The 16,069-nt window shown below is 38.3% G+C and overlaps 1 protein-coding gene across 1 annotated transcript in view; it reads left to right on the top strand.

Annotated features, from left to right (window-relative positions):
• Positions 1-16,069, top strand: part of MCU (mitochondrial calcium uniporter) — a 193,336-nt gene that overhangs the window by 53,829 nt on the left and 123,438 nt on the right. The gene's annotated exons all lie outside the window — the stretch shown is intronic.

Consider the following 16,069-nt stretch of genomic DNA (forward strand, 5'->3'; position numbering starts at 1 on the left):
TTTTTTTTCTTTTAAGATTTTATTTATTTATTTGACACAGAGAGAGACACACAGCAAGAGAGGGAACAAAGCAGGGGGAATGAGAGAGGGAGAAGCAGGCTTCCCGCTGAGCAGGGAGCCTGATGCAGGGCTCGATCCCAGGACTGTGGGATCATGACCTGAGCCGAAGGCAGACGCTTAACCAACTGAACCACCCAGGAGTCCCGGAGCATGCAACTCTTGATCTTGGGGTTGTGAATTCGAGCCCCATGTTGGGTATAGAGATTATTTAAATCTTTAAAATAAAACAGATGAGGGATGCTGGGGTGGCTCAGTCAGTTGGGCGTCTGCCTTCGGCTCAGGTCATGATCCCAGGGTCCTGGGATCCGGTCCTGCATCAGCCTCCTTGCTCAGTGGGGAGCCTGCTTCTCCCCCTGCCTGTTGCTCCCCCTGCTTTTGCTCTGTCTCTCTCGTCTCTGACAAATCAGTAAGTAAAATCTTAAAAACAAAAACAACCCCCCCCCCAAATTGAGTACTTTCTTCCTGATAAAATTATGTTGCAAGACATTGATTACATACTTGAATTTGTTGTTCAATGCTCTTATTTAGATTTTTTGTTAGCCATCTTTGAGGGAGATGTCATAGTGTTTATGTGATTGACCATATAACTTCTTGATCTGGTGGCCTTTTACGTTCTATGTAAAAGATATGGGATATGTGATGCCATATATCTCAAATATAGATGACTTTGGAGGAGATAGACTTTTCCCAGATTTTTCTTTTTTTAAGTTTATATATAATAATATTTACTTTTTTTGTGTGTACATCTATGTGAATTTGAACATGCGTGTAGATTTGTGTAACCCACTTAACAATCAGGTTACAGAACAGTTCCACCACCCCTAAAATTCTCTTGTGCTGTCCACTGGACTGAAAGAAACCCTCTTCTCATCCACAACCCCTGCCAACCTTTGATCTGTTCTCTGTTCTTAAACTCTTGCCTTTTGCAGATTATCATATACATGGAATCAAATCATTTGTAACATTTAGAGATTGGCTTCTTTCACTCAGCATAACGCCTTTGAGATCCACTCATGTTATTCTATGTATCAGTAGTTTGTTCCTTCTTATTGCTAAATAGTTTTCCATTGTATGGATATATACCACAGTTTGTCTTTCACCAAAATTGTATTCAGCCACTATTTCTTCAAATGTTTTTTTTCTGCACCATATTCTCTCTTCTCTGATGACATGGTTGTTATACCTTTTGGTATTGTCTCACGGATTCCTGAGTCTCTGACTTCCTTTGAGAACACTGTTGTTCATCCCTTAGAGTCATTCATTCAGCAAATAGTTTTTGCACACTTGTTTTCTATTCTCTTGTTGATAGGCAGTTATTTCCAGGGGTTTTTTTTGTTTGTTTGTTTTTTTCTGTAATAAAAATGCAGCTGTGAACATTCTTGTGCAGTTCTCTTTGGGTTCATGGCCCAGGCTTTCTCTGTGGTATTTGCCTCTGAGCAGAATTGCTAGGGTATAGGATTTGCATATTTTTCTTCACAGATGCTGCCCAAAGTTGTCACGCCAATTTACTTTTTGAACAACAGTGTATAAGAGTTTACGTTGCTCTAAAAAATTTTTTTTAAAAAAGTTTACATTGCTCTATATCCTTTTCAACACTTGGTGTTGTCGGGTCTTTTTTTCTTTTCTTTTCTTTTCTTTTTTTTTATTTAAGATTTTTTTTTTTTTTAAGATTTTACTTATTTATTCGACAGAGATAGAAACAGCCAGCGAGAGAGGGAACACAAGCAGGGGGAGTGGGAGAGGAAGAAGCAGGCTCATAGCGGAGGAGCCCGATGTGGGGCTCGATCCCATAACGCCGGGATCACGCCCTGAGCCAAAGGCAGACACTTAACCACTGTGCCACCCAGGCGCCCCGATTTAAGATTTTATTCATCAGGTGCTTGGATGGCTCAGTCGGTTAAGTGTCTGCCTTCAGCTCAGGTCATGATCCCAGAGTCCTGGGATCCAGTCCCATGTCAGGCTCCCTGCTCAGTGGGGAGTTTGCTTGTCCCTCTCCCTCTACCCCCCCCACCTGTGTTAGCTCACTGTCTCGCTAGCTAGCTATCAAATAAATTTTTAAAAATCTTTTAAAAAAAAGATTTTATCCATTTGAGAGAGAATGTGTGAGAGAAAGCACGAATGGAGGGAAGGGCAGAGGGAGAGGGACAAGCAGACTCCCCACTGAGCAGGGAGCCCAATGCAGGGCTTGATCCCAGGACCCCCAAGATCATGACCTGAGCTGAAGACAGACACTTAACCAATTGAGCCACCCAGGTGCCCCAGGCTTTTTAGTTTTTATATATGTAATGGATATGAAATGGAATTTTGTAGTCTTTTAAATATTTTTCTGATTATGAGTGAAGCTGAGCATTTAAAAAATAAATTAGCTATTCATGTTTCTCCTAGTATAACTTGGCCATTTATATCTTTAATCCATTTTTCTATTTAAAATCAGCTCTTAAGATCAAGTTGAAATGTTTTCTGTGTAATTACACTGTTTTAAATATTTGTCCTTGATGAAACAGCTCTTTCAATGGATTCTGATATGAAATCAAGGGTCCCTAGTTTATTTTTTAATTTTATCTTATTTTTTTTAATTTTTAAAAAGGTTTTATTTATTTATTTGAGAGAGAGAGAGAGAGCATGAGAAGGGGGAGGGTCAGAGGAAGAAGCAGACTCCCCGCTGAGCAATGAGCCCGACACGGACTCGATCTCGACACAGGACTGGATCCCAGGACTGCAGGACCATGACCCGAGCCAAAGGCAGTTGCTTAACCAACTGAGTCACCCAGTTGCCCATATCTTTTTAGATATTTTATTTCAAAAATCATTGCTCAGAGCTTCTGGGTTGGTGAATTGTGGAGATGCGGGAAGAATGGTATGCTGGGAGAGAGCATGGAAACTCTGTGTCCCTTGCCTTATGCATCTCTTCCATCTGGCTGTTCCTGAGTTTCTGACACTGTCTCCAAGTAGATGGTGTCAGAATTGAATTGAATTTCTGCATACCCTGCTGGTGTCCAACAATTGCTTATTGGTGGACTGGGAAACCCCTTCACACACATGTTGGAACTGGGTCCAGGAACCCAAAATAGTTGTTATGTATCAGGAAAGGGAAATTGGCACAGGAGAATGATTCCAGGTGAGATTTGGAACAGTGATCATCTATGTACCATGAGAGTCGGCCAACCAGCTCCTCAGAAACCCAAATACAGTTTTCATAAAAGAGAGACTATGTAAGAAAATTCACATGAATAAACTACACTTGGATTAGTTTCAAGTGTCAATTTCACTTTAAATGGTTTTAAAATACATTTCATATCAAATCATGGCCACAGGAACACAGATCTGTCAGATGGGAAAGTCTTCAATAACAACCTCTGTGTCAAAACTTCTGTCTCAACTTAAAAACACACTTCTAGTAAAAAAAAAAAATCCGTTCCTCATTTTCTGCCTTCTGAAAGTTTATACACTATTTTGTTATGTTTTATGGACTCAATATGTTCTCTGTATAAATTCAGATTGGTGATGCATTTCAGCAGCTGAAACATATTTAGTATTTTAAAACCAAATCAGCATTTACTTCATCTGCAGACCTCATGTCTAGATAAGGAGCCATTTTTAGCTTGTGGTATATCATATCAATGTTGCCATACGTTGTTAGCAAAATATTGTCCCAATGACAACATGTTTGTATGCTACTAACTTGGGAAATACAGTTGACCTTTGAACAACACAGGTTTGAACTACATGGGTCCACTAATATGTGAATTTTTTACAGTACATTGTGCAAATATTATCTCTGTTCCTTATGAGTTTTCTAATTCTTTTCTCTAGTTAGTTTATTGTAAGAATACAGTATATAGGCTGAGTTGATTAAGTGTCAGACTCTTGGTCTGGGCTCATGTCATGATCTCATGGGTTGTGGAATTAAGCCCCAGTTGGGCTCTGCACTCAGCAGGGAGTCTGCTTGAAAGATTCTCTTCCTCTGCCCCTCCCCCACTCTCTCTCTCTCTCTCTCTCTCTCTCTCTCTCTCTCAAATAAGTAAATTCTTGTAAAAAAGAATACAGTATATAATACATATATAAAATATGTATTAATCAACTGTTTGTTACTGGTAAGGCTTCTGGTTGACAGTAGGCTATTAGTAGTTAAGTTTTTGGGGAGTCAAATTTTATACAGGGATATTTGATTGTGCAGGGGTCAGTGCCCATAATGCTTGCATTGTTCAAGGGTCAATTGTACTTTTTTTTTGTTTTTTAAAGATTTATTTATTTTAGAGAGAACATGAGAGGAAAGAGGGGCAGAGGGAGAGGGAGAGACAGAATCTCAAGTGGACTCCCTGCGGAGCGCGGAGCGCGGAGCCCGACACAGGGCTCAGTCTCATAACCCTGGGATTATGACCTGAGCCAAAACCAAGAGTTGGACGCTTAACTGAGCCACCCAGGTGCCCCAAATTGTACAATTCTTAAACTGCCCTTGTGTTTCTTAGTTGGCTTTTAAAGCCAGTCGAAGTGGTGGTTTTGTTTCTTAGTGGCCGTGCTTTATATGTGAGGCGTACTCTGGATAGAGACGTTGTAGTTTAGTAATAATGCACATTTAATAAAGAAAATCAGTCCTCTGTAAATGAGGTAAGTGCACCTTAGCAGCAGTCATTCTGTATCATACTTGGCATTTGGCAGTCATGTTCATCTGCCTGTTCATGATATAGGGAGCCCTGTCTTTGACAGATTATTTTGCCAGATGTCCAGGGTTTCCTTCCCAAACGGAGCAGTGTGAGTCACATGACTGGCCTTGATCTTAATGGAGGTCAGTTTATATATAGTTTGTAGAGCTTCCAAGTAGAAAACAAAGATTTCATGAAGTTCATGCCTTGCTATGCCTTATGGGACAAACTTTTTGCTTTGTGTGCTCTGTTGTTCAAATGTCTCAGGTGGGTAGTAAAGAAGCCTGAGAGAGAAAGGACAGGGAAGTCTTTTTATTGTTTTTTTTTTTTTTTTTCAGTGTGGAGGTTTGTCCTGCCCCAAGGAAGGTAGTGTATTGAAAAAGGACAGCGAAGTTAGTCTATTTATTGCTCTGGTTCTGGTTTCATTTTTTATTTCATAGGTCGAGATGATCACCATACTTTTCTCACTTATTAAATGGAGGTAATATTGCTTATCCTGTGTACCCATGAGAGATGTCAGGATAGGCAAATTTGATGCTCTTCTTTTACTGCCCTTGTAGAAGCAGCATGTGGCTACATAAAATACTACTAAAAAAGCAAAAGAAGGCAGCAAGTATTGCCAAACAGATACTATTACTGGGGAAGCTTATTATCCCCACTGTCAATACTTCGTTTCTAGAAGTTTCCAAATTATGGTTGACTTTTGATTGAGCCCTTTGTGTATAATACCTCTAGCGGGTGCTATAATAAGATTATAAAGAATCGAAAGATGGTATAATTTCATAAGTTTTGCATTTGTAGAATGTTTCTATTCTCAAGCATTTTCATTTTTTTTCCTTTACGGTGAATTAAAAAAACTAAAGCAGGGATTTTTATACCTATTTGTATGACATACCGTTGGCAGAAATAATCATTTCCATATGTATATCACTTTATAATTAAAAAAAAATTCCTTTCATATATTACCTCAGAGGAGACCTGCAGAGGTTAAATTATGTGCTGAAGACATAACACTATTTAGTGACCAATACAGATTTGACTCCAGAGCTACTTGGTGTCCATCTCATCAAGATGTCTTTTTTTTTTTTTTTAAAGATTTTATTTATTTATTAGAGAGCACAAGCAGGGGCAGTGGCAGAGAGAGAGGGAGAAGCAGGCTCCCTGCTGAGTAGGAGCCCAACTCAGGGCTCGATCCCAGGACCTTGAGATCATGACCTGAGCCGAAGGCAGACGCTTAACCGACTGAGCCACCCAGGCACCCCCATCAAGATGTCTTGATGGAGAGAATAATCTATGCTAAATATGGAATGTGCTTCATGCTTGAGTGCTAAGAAGATGCAGGCATTCATAAAGCTGAGAAAACATTCTTCCCTTAGCACTGTATCAGTAGTTGTGTAGCTAACACTCTGGTGGTGGAAATAACTGTGAACAGCAACAAAACTTATAAGCACATTGGAAGGACAGACATGAAGCAAGTATAAACAGTCTTAGGTCTTCATTAGATTTCAGGTTTTGCCTGCTGCATGGGTCACAGTAAGCATCATTCTGTTGCAGAATTGGAGGCCTGTTAAATCCTCTAGTTTGCAGACCTGTGGTGTGTATTCTTTGTAGCTGAATTATAGCTGCTGTAGCTGACTTACAAGCTTGGAATTTATGGTAATAGAAACTTTAAATATCCCAAAGGGTGGAAGGAGCCCTTTTCTTAAGAGAGCAAGGTCAAATATCTATTTTGAGTTTGAAATGGATCAACAGTTTCTGAGGAATGCTGTTTCCAAGTTCAGAGAAGCTATAGTTATGCCACTATGTGTAAATCTGGTGGTCTATATGTGTCATGCGAATATAAATTTCTTTTCTGTTGAGAGGCTCTAATTTTAAGCAAGAAGGTTTAGTGTCTCTGATGTGATTTTTCTTTTTTTTCATTTTTAAAATATTTATTTGCTTTGAGAGAGAGATTGTGTGCGTGCAAGCAGGGGGGAGGTCAGAGGGAGTGGGAGAGAGAATTTCAAGCCGACTCCCCACTGAATGCTGAGGCCGACTTGGGGCTCTGTCTCACCACTGTGAGATCATTACTTGAGTGGAAATCAAGAGTCAGACACTTAAGTGACTGAGCCACACAGGTGCCCCTCTTCACTTTTTTTATTTTTAAAGTTAGTTCAAACCTAATAGGTTGTAGGATTTTGTTTTGTTTTTTGACTGGATACTACTTAGTCTTAGACCCCTTAGATTGTATTGTTTACAAATCTCTCTAATGAGATAATTTTCCTCTCACAATTTAAAATGAGCCATGAACATGATTATCCTCCCTAAAATAAGAAATATCCAAAACATGAATGTATGATGCAAAAAATTTAAATGAGTTGTAAATACTAACGGCAACAATATCATTTAATAAACATTCGTTGAGCACTTACTAAGTACTGGGTACCAAGAACTTTTTGTATTTGCTAATTCTTTATATAACAATTATAAATAAACATGTAATAGTTTATAAAATGCCTTCTCATCTTGCTTCAACATTCATGGAAATGTCTTGTGAATTAGATGGTATTCATTGTAACAGATTAGAGATCTGAGGCTCAGGTTGTGATACTACACGTGGTTATGATTTATTGGCTACAATTTACTGAGCATTTATTCAGTGCCCGGCACTGTATTAAGCACTTCGCTTGCATTGTTTTATGTAATCCTCAAAACCACACTATGAAGCAGGTACTATTTTCACACATTTTTTCCAAATGAAGAACCTGAGGTTTAGAGTGGTGAAGTAACTTGCCCAAGATTACATAGCTAGTATTGGAGTAGGAAGATCACCTCTAGCTTGTGAGAAGCCTTTGCTTGAAATGGAAAAAGGGTGCCCCCTGTGGTGAACCAATGAGATAACTGAAACTTCTGGGCTGCCACACTACCCTAGGTAGTAGCCTGGGGGCTTGTGTTAGGTGTCACTTCTTCTAGCACAAGTAGCTCCCATTCCAGGTTGGATGGCTTGGTGAGCTGAATGGAGGCAGAATTCCAGCCCCATTTTGCTTTCTTGGCCAGGTGCCCTTGTACTGTGTATAAACTTTGCCGCTCTACACAATGATCTTAAAGCTGGGATTTCAGTCCAGGTGTGTCTGACTCCACACCCTGTATTGTGTTTTAATAGCATATTGCCAGTTAATGGCAAAATTAAGACTTTAACTCACGTCTGTCTTTCTTTCTTTTTCTATTCTTTTCTTTCTTTCTTTTTCTTTCTTCTTTCTCCTTTCTCCTTTCCCCTCCCTCCCTCCCTCCCTCCCTCCCTTCCTTCCTTCCTTCCTAGATTTTATTTATTTATTTGACAGACAGCCAGNCCTTCCTAGATTTTATTTATTTATTTGACAGACAGCCAGGAGAGAGGGAACACAAGCAGGGGGAGTGGGAGAGGAAGAAGCAGGCTCCCAGCTTAGGAGCCTGATGTGGGGCTTGATCCCAGAATGCCAGGATCACGTCCTGAGCCGAAGGCAGACACTTAACGACTGAACCATCCAGGCGCCCCTAACCCACGTTTTTCTGACCATAAACACTTTGCTCTTTTTGTTATGTACCGTTTGACTTACAAATGGCACTGGGGTCCCATATTGTGCTATGCCCATTGCCTAGTTCCACAGGCATTGTTTGCTGGTGATGGTCAAGATTTCCAAGGGCTCAAAAAGGGAGAGCTGAAGAATTATAACCTCACATGTCTCATAACTAAATGTGTTTTTTGTTAAATGTAGCTCAAGACTTGTATTAAATTCCTGGTTTCACCATCCAGTTCCCTGTATCACCTTGACCAAGTTAGGGACAGAATGTAGTATAATAATTAAGAGCATGGACTGTGGAATCAGACTACCTGGGATTAAATTGTAGCTGTTACTTACTAGTAATGTGAACTTGGGCAGTTTCCCTACTGTCTTTAAGCCTAGTCATAATAATGGTGGTGGAGTGGGAAATAATAGTTCTTATCCCAATGAGTTGTGGGAATTACTAGATGAGTTAAGTATATAAAGCACTTAAAAAAGTGCCTGGCACACAAATAGAGTAACTGCTATTTAATTAATTGCTAGCTGATGTTGTTATTTGTATTACATCATTATGAAATTGTGCCTATAAGTCAAAGCAATTTGATTTGCTGAAACATAAATGATTATCTAAATTTGGACTCCAGGACTTTTTCTTGCTGGCCGGAAGTTTTTAAAGATTGTGTCAAAGTATTGATTTAGGGATACTAGCCCAACTGCAACCAATTCCTGAAAGAGGTGTGCATGAGCCATATAGTACTCTCCATTTTTTTCCTAAAATAATGTTGTACTGTATGGTGCTATCAATCTGTCTTTGTACTGTTAGCATTTAAGAATTGCATTTTCAGTAAATTGCTATAAGTTATAGCCACTAACAATTACTTATACATAAAATTTTCTTTTGGATTGTTAGCCAGTTTGGGGGAGCCTCTGAAGAAATTGCATAATTAACTGGATGAATGGGAGTCCTGATTCTTGGAGGTTATATAATAGCATTATCATAGCTTGCTGTATTCATTGTCTTTACACGTACTGACCTATTTTTAATAATACTTTTGCTGTATTCAAAGAATATCTCAATCTGAGAGACTCCCCGGTTGACATTACTTTGTGATAGCTAGCATGTTACCTTAGTAGCTTTTGCTAGTCCCATTTTGTTCACTGACCTTCTGTGTCCACTTTTTCTCCCTCTGCACTCCCCATCCTGTTTTTAGTGTGTGTGCCCTAAGAAGTCAGAGTTAGGATCTCACAGTCCATGAATTCAGGATTAAGATTTTTACTTGAGGAAGCATATTAAAGCACATAAGTATATGAAAAAGCCAACTAACATTTCAAAAAACAGTAAATAATAAAATTGCCAAGTAAGTGGGTTTTTTTCAGTCAGAGTCTCACTAGGAGAATGGAAACTCCCTGGTATTTACAACAGAAAGAATTTGATGCAGGAAAATTGTAACACAAGCAGTGAAGGGGCTGAGAGCCAAATAAGAGATGGCGGGCGAGGTAATCTAGAAATTGACAATAGGAAGTCACCCCCCCACCACCCCCACCCTGCGCTTCCAACTGAAGAAAGACAGAGAGGTACTACATTTTTCTCAGTGAGTACAAACATTTTTCAGGGGGGGAAAAAGGAGGGAAAAAAAGATAGAATATTTAATTTGGTTAGGTAAGGACAAGTACAATTTGATCCACCTCTTTTTCTCCCTCCCCTCCAGAAAGCACAGAAAACCCCGTAAAAATTGCTATTTTTGAATAGGAAGTTTCTCACTTTTTCTAGGAGGTGCCAGCCTGCACGTCAGTGCTAAAGGATAAAAATTGGAATAACATCACCTAGTTTTACTTTTTAATCTCTAAAAAGAGAAAAAGAATTTAATGCCTAGCCAAAGTGGGCCGAGGAGTAATACCTACCAAATATAAGCCAGTGTCCCCCCCCCCCGCTGAAGAATTCTGTCCCCCCACCCTGTGAGAATGTTCTCTGAAACAACCCTCTATGGCTGTATGATGTCTACAGATATAGTTGTATAGTAGTATTTGCCACCCAAAGAGATGGTGTATAAAATCTCTGCCATCCAGAGAAAGTGAAATATAATTATTAAAGTAATCTATTTCTCTTTTCTAAAAGCATGAATAGGCATCTTTCAGTTACTGGAAATAATTATCTAACTCCAGCTTGTCTGTGGGTGGATGAGCCTCATTGATGAGTGTTGGTCAAGAAGTAAGCCAATGACTTTGCTGATGTGTCAGTTTCTTGGCTTTCCCTGAAAGCAGAAATCACAAAACCATAGAGCTAATTAAACCCTGGTTTTCAGGGCTCTCTTTAACCTATTTCCGTGGCTTTGAGAACTTTAGTCGTTTTAAAAAATTTCCCCTTTAATGTTATTTAAATTTTCTATTGAAAACAGAATTTTAAGGCAGATTTAAGAAGTAATGTGAGAGAGGACAATGATAACACATTTAGAAATAGAAGTTTCAAAAATGCACTATTATTTAGTGGAATGAGCTTCCAAGTTAAAAGGTTCAAATTCTGTTTGTAACTCTACCTCTATTCAGTTGTGTCATTAAGGTTACATTGCTTAGCCTCTCCATGTCTGTTCCTCGGGTCTCCTGTAGGATCATAGTACTTCTATTCATCTTAGAGACTTGGCGTGAGATTTGACTGAAATTTATAAACTTAGCTTTAAAATAAACTCTCAGTACAAAAATAAAGTAGCACAATTTGTTAGGGACTGAATGTTTGAGCACTCCCAAAATTCATATGTTGAAGTACTAACCTCCAATGTGACTGTATTTGGAGATAGGTCCTGTGGGGAGGTGATAAAAGATTACGTGAGGTTGTAAAGGTGGACCTCTAATCCAGCAGGGCTGCTGCCCTTATAAGAAGGAACACTGGAACTCACAGTGAGTAGGTGGCTGTCTATAAGCCAGAAAGAGAGCTTTCACAAGAAACCAACTCTGTCAGACCGTCATCTGAGACTTGTAGCCTCCAGAACTGTGAAAAAATAAATTTCTTTTGTTTAAGCCACATAGCCTATGGTATTTTGTTATGGCAGCCCAAGTAGACTAAGACACTCTTGATACTCCATTATCTTTAAATTCTACAAAATTTTAAAATCTTGTTTCAAGAAATGGCTTCTTTGAAAAACCTGGTTATAATACTTACAAGTCACACTGTAAGAGAAAGGAATATTTAGTGAGTAGTTAGCGCCAGGCATTATTTTAGATGCATTTTTAAAAAAGTGTTTAAAAATTTAATCCTCAAAAGAATCATAGGTGGCATTTTTGTCCTTATTTTACAGACAGGGCAACTAAGACTTGCCCAAGGTCAGTTAGTAAGTGATAGCATTGAGATTCAAACATAGTCCCTCTGAAGCTTTTTAATTATATCCTCATTCCTTCTAAGTTTCTGCCAGCCACTGAGCTCAGTAGAATGCCAGGCAGAATGCAAAGGTTAATGCCATCCTAGGATTTTAGAATTAGGAAAAGGTTGTGTTACAGAGGAGAGAACCAAGGACCAGAGAGTTAGTGAGGTGACTTAAGATTGCAGAGCTAATTAGTGAAGTGAAGATCAATGCTGCCAATGTTTTGCAGTCCATTTTTAAGCCTGTGTAAATGCTAACCATTAGTAATGAGAGGCATCAGAAGATGTTGAACGAGAGGTTTGAATTGCATATGGAATCAGTCTTAAGACACAAAATGAGCCTGAAATTAAGAATCTTTCTACTTTTTATCTCCTGAAGAATGGAAAGTGTCAGTTGATAGGAAAGATGCACAGGACTGATATGATTTACAGTCTTAACTTCATCTTAAAATAGGTATTTTAAGGTACAAAGAAAATGAAGTTATCTTATGGCCAGTATACCTCTTCTCAGCTTGTCACATGATAGGGACATTTTGGTGTATTATGATAGCCACTGCCATGCTTTCATGAGTACCTGCCAGTCTGAAAATTCTGTGTCACAGTGAAAGCTGACTTTTCCCAAATTCCATTTTTGAATAGTTGAGTAAGCTATATAAGGGTTGATCTAAGAAATTTACTCTTGTTACTCTTTAATTGACTTTGGACTTGAATTCCCATCTCTACTACTTTTGAGCTGTGTAATTAATCTCAGGCAAGATACTTAAATCCTCTGAGCCCCCCATGTCTGTCCCCATAAGGATAGGTAGAATCACCTTTGTAGGGTCATTGTAAAGATTAAAAATACCACAGAGATGGGCACATATTACACCCTCAAAAATGTCAGCTGATATTGTGAATTGTAGTATTAAGCATGCCTCTGAAAAGGGGAAAATAATGCCAATTTTAGAGGGTTGTGAAATGGCACTTTCTGAATATTTCTAAATCCTTGATTTAAGAATGAACTTCCAGTAGTAATTTATTTTGTCAGATCCTTAAGTTAAAATCACAGTGGATAAATAAAATAGTTCTTAGTGGATCTTGGAATTGATAGAACTAAAAACATGTTCCTGATGACAACATATATATGATTTAAAAAAGTATGGTATGCGATATGAAACTGGAAAATTGATTTAAAAAAAAAAAGCTAAATACATGCAAGCTCCATGGGAAGACTGTGTCACAGTGAGTACTTGTCCTGTTAATAAAAGGAGACAAGTCAGAAGAAGTAAACTAGTATTAATAGATCTCTGTGTCTGGAATGACTAATGTAGAATGAAAGCAATTCATATTGCCAGTTAAGATTCTGAATTGAAGAAGAATGTTTTAATTATAGTAATAAGTTCCTTCAGAATTACATTATGAACATGTATCAGTTCTAAAATACTGTTGAGCATCTCTAGACAGCAGCTGTGTAGGTATTGGGAAAACAATTTTGAGTAAGATCGCGCTCCCACCCTCGAGCAGACATAGACAGTGATAGTATCATAAAAACGGTGCCCCCAAATATTAGTATTTTATTGCTGCTGTAACAAATTACCATAAACTTAGTGGCTTGAAAAAACACAAATTTATTTTCTTGTAGTTCTGTTGGTCAGAAATCTGACATGAATTTCACTGGACTAAAATTAGGGTGTCAGCAGGGCGACACTTTACAGAAGGATTTGTTTTTCTGCCTTTTCTAGTTTCTAAAGGCTACCCGTATTCCTTGGCTCATGATCACTTCCTCCATCTTCAAAGTCAGCAGCAGTGGGTTCAGTTCTTCTGTCATTTTCATCTCTCTGGGTCTCTGCAGCTAGGAAAGGTTTTCTGATTTTAAGGACTCCTGTGATTAGATTGGCCTACCTGGGTCCTGGATGATGGTTTTAAATCCTAATCTCAGAATCTTTAATCACACCTATAAGGTCCCTTTTGCCATGTAAGGTAACATATTCATGGATTTTTGAGGATTAAAGTGTTGACATATCGGGGGGCCATTGTTTTGCCTACCATATCAAGGAAATATGGAGGAACACAAATTGGGCACCTGATCCAGTTTAGGGGTCCAGGAAAAACTTCCAGGAGGAGATCAGCTAGGTCTTGAATTAGGTGAAGGAGGAATATTGAGAAGTGGCTGCTGGGTAGGTATCAGGATGAGTAAGAGAAAAGCATTTGAGTTAGGGGAGCTATATGATGTCTCAGGGGGTGTGAGACAGCATGGCTTATTTTTTTTTTTTTTAAGGAACTACAAATTAGTTCAAGGTGTAGTATGAGTTGGTGGGATGGGGAGAGAGGTTCGATTATGGTGGGATTTTGCATACTGTCTTTAGAGTTTGGGATTATCCTATAGGCAGTGACATGACATTGAAGGGTTTAAAACTAAGGAATTATGTGATCAGATTTCACTTTAGATAGATCATTCTCAGCTGTCATGAGAAAGAATAAGACTGAAGGTAAGGAGACAGTGGGAAAGGCTGTTACTTTTGTTCAGGTATTGCCATATATTACTCAGTTGGTTAAATTTTTGACTTAGATGACTGGGTTGTACAATCTGAGATAGAAGAATACAGAAAGGTTTGAGAGATGTAAGGTAATAATAATAATACCCCCCCAATACACACAAAGAGAACCACCTGAGTTAACCTAAATTCTTAAATTCTTTCTCTAAAAGTAGCTATTTACCATTAGTAAGTATGCAAAGAGTTTATTAGGTTCAGCTGTTAGATTTTTCTATTCTTAAGAGCAAGCTTTTCCCCCTTTGGCATCCACTCCACATTTACATAATGTTGACTAGCCACATATTTTGCCTTTCCCTGCCCTGTGGCTTTCACTTCCACTAAATGATTTAAGGAATCAGGGCATTGTAGAAGTATATTCCAGTTTACTTTCTCTTCCTTTGTTGTGCTGCGGTGATTGAGCCAGTTTCTGGTTTGCCAAACAGTCCATTAATTCAATTTAATGGGCAGTATAATCTTGGCTGCGGAGAGAATTGTTACTTCAAGATATCAAAAACACTGGGGGAGGATGGTTGCTGATTGGGAGTAGAATTTACATGTAGACATGGTATTTTTTTCCTTGTGGCTATGCAGCAATTGAATGTATTGCATAGCTAAGAGTTTCAGTTATTTTGAGAGGTGAGCCTGTGCTTGTTCTGGTAGCTGACAGGTAGCCTAACATATTGTAGCACACATGCCCAAATATTTTCTGTTCACCAGCTGTACTGAGTTCCTGCATACACTGCTCAAACTACAAAATGTTCATGTGGTAATTACACCTTTTCATTAGGAAGAGTATGCAGTGGGGAATAATCATAATTTGAATCTAAATGGTTAGATTCCCCTAAACAGATTTTGGGTTATATTTTTAATATTTCTAAATGAAAAATGGGGCACAGTCTACTTACAGTAACTAAGAAATGTAATTGCCATGAAGTTCTAAGTTGATTTAATTATTTTTGGACTATATGAAGAGAATGGGATTTTCTGAATTTCTCTACAAGTTCACTGTAGGTACTTTGATTAGTAGCCAATAGAGTCATTAATGACCACAAATTTGTAGAGTGGGATAAAAATGAGACACGTGGATGTGATTGTTGCCTTTAGGAAGAATTAGATATTAGGGCCTAGAGAACAAAGGTCTTAATGAAAATACTGTGCTTTGCCCAAAAACTCAGTCTGTTGTTAATTTGACTGACCACTTACAAATGTATTAGTGAAAAGAATTTTGTTTATAAGGTTGCAAAATCTGCAGATGGTTTCCTTAGAGTTACTGTAAAAGATGAGAGATGATGGGAGAGGGTAATGAGTAGGAGGGAAGGAAAAGTTTATTAGCCTTTTGTTCTGCCTTATGCCAGCTCCTCTTGGAAAGTTATTATTTCCTGGGATGTGTCTTAGGTTTAAAAGATTATTTTAGTAACCTGTAGGGCTTTCTGTTGCAAATATTAAAAGCAAATGACTTCATCAAAAATAAGGAATCCCTTTCTTCACCTCTGGTGAAAGCTTACAGAAGGTCTAAAACTTTCTAGAATAAAAATAATCTAAACTATTATTTTTCATTTCTTAAAGTTTATTTCCATTGGAATAAAATTAAGAGAAGGTTGGAAATTCAGAATACCTTTTATGTCATTCTTTTCCCTTTCCTTTATTTTTATGTTCAATAGGAAGAGTACAAGATTTTCTCGAATGTCAGGTAGATTAAACCCAGCCTTAGCCACTAATTAGCATTATTAATATATGGTAAAACCAAGGCTTGCCACAGTCTCTGCCGATCAGATATGTCTTTTTGGATGGCCTCTCAATGTTGCTAGGTATCAAATATGCAAGAAGCCCAAGGCCTGTGTTTATTCATTACATTTAGATAGTCATAAATTAGCAATCTGTAGTTTAGGGCTGCTTGGACTCCTCAGATCCTCGAGTACTTTTCAGTCTTACCCTCAACTAGTTTCAAAAATAATTCTCTTTTTTCACATGTATTTTAGG

Source organism: Ailuropoda melanoleuca, chromosome 6 (genome assembly GCF_002007445.2).
Source record: "Ailuropoda melanoleuca isolate Jingjing chromosome 6, ASM200744v2, whole genome shotgun sequence".
In the NCBI taxonomy this organism is placed as follows: Eukaryota; Metazoa; Chordata; class Mammalia; order Carnivora; family Ursidae; genus Ailuropoda; species Ailuropoda melanoleuca.